Source organism: Lepidothrix coronata, unplaced genomic scaffold (assembly GCF_001604755.1).
Source record: "Lepidothrix coronata isolate B3197 unplaced genomic scaffold, Lepidothrix_coronata-1.0 Scaffold876, whole genome shotgun sequence".
Classification (NCBI taxonomy): Eukaryota; Metazoa; Chordata; class Aves; order Passeriformes; family Pipridae; genus Lepidothrix; species Lepidothrix coronata.
Window position 1 is genome coordinate 7629 of NW_016691056.1, and position 1154 is coordinate 8782.

A 1154-nucleotide genomic window follows, 5' to 3' on the forward strand; every position below is an offset into this window, starting at 1 on the left:
CACCCTGTGCCAACTCAACCTGTGCCAGTCCAACCTGTGCCAGTCCAACCTGTGCCAGTCCAACCTGTCCCAATCCAACCTGTGCCAACCCAACCTGTGCCAACCCAACCTGTGCCAGTCCAACCTGTGCCAGTCCTACCTGTGCCAATCCAACCTGTGCCAACTCAACCTGTGCCAGTCCAACCTGTGCCAGTCCAACCTGTGCCAGTCCAACCTGTCCCAATCCAACCTGTGCCAGTCCAACCTGTCCCAATCCAACCTGTGCCAGTCCTACCTGTGCCAGTCCAAATTATCCAACCCAACCTGTGCCAGTCCTACCTGTGCCAGTCCAAATTATCCAACCCAACCTGTGCCAACCCAACCTCTGCCAGTCCTACCTGTGCCAGTCCAACCTGTCCCAATCCAAGTTATTCAACCCTACCTGTGCCAACCCAACCTGTGCCAGTCCTACCTGTGCCAGTCCAAATTATCCAACCCTACCCGTGCCAACCCAACCTGTGCCAGTCCTACCTGTGCCAGTCCAACCTGTCCCAATCCAAGTTATTCAACTCAACCTTTCCAGTCCAACCTGTCCCAACCCAAATTATCCAACCCAACCTGTCCCAGTCCAACCTGTGCCATCCCTACCTGTCCCAATCCAAGTTATTCAACTCAACCCGTCCCGGTCCAAATTATCCAACCCAATTTGTCCCAATCCAAATTATCCAGCCCAACCTTTCCAGTCCAACCTGTGCCAATCCAAATTATCCAGCCCAACCTGTGCCAGTCCAACCTGTGCCAGTCCAACCTGTCCCAATCCAAATTATCCAGCCCAAGCTTTCCAGTCCAACCCGTCCCAACCCCACCTTTCCAGTCCAACCTGTCCCAGTCCAAATTATCCAACCCAACCTTTCCAGTCCAACCTGTCCCAGTCCAAATTATCCAGCCCAGCCCAACCCTCAGCTGGTAGAGCTTCAGAAAAAAAAAAAAAAAAAAAAAGAAAAAAGGCAGGTTTTGGAAGAGTTTGAACCGGAAAAGGAAATAAAAGTCACGTCCTGTTTAAAGGCTGGGACGAGGAGCTGCAGCACCTTCGGTTTTTCACCTCGGGTGAAAAATCTCCCCCCCCAAAAAATGCCCCCAAACCTTCCCCCAAATCTCCTCTTCCCTCCTGGAAG

The 1154-nt window shown here is 52.3% G+C and overlaps 1 long non-coding RNA gene across 1 annotated transcript in view; it reads right to left on the reverse strand.

Annotated features, from left to right (window-relative positions):
- The window catches only part of LOC108510432, a 4405-nt gene extending 4008 nt beyond the window's left edge, over positions 1-397 (reverse strand). The window contains exons 1-2 of the long non-coding RNA XR_001878815.1: positions 319-397; positions 185-229 (exon numbers count right to left, since the gene is read on the reverse strand). This is a non-coding gene — a long non-coding RNA (uncharacterized LOC108510432). The remainder of the gene's footprint in view (positions 1-184; positions 230-318) is intronic.
- Positions 398-1154: the final 757 nt, after the last annotated feature.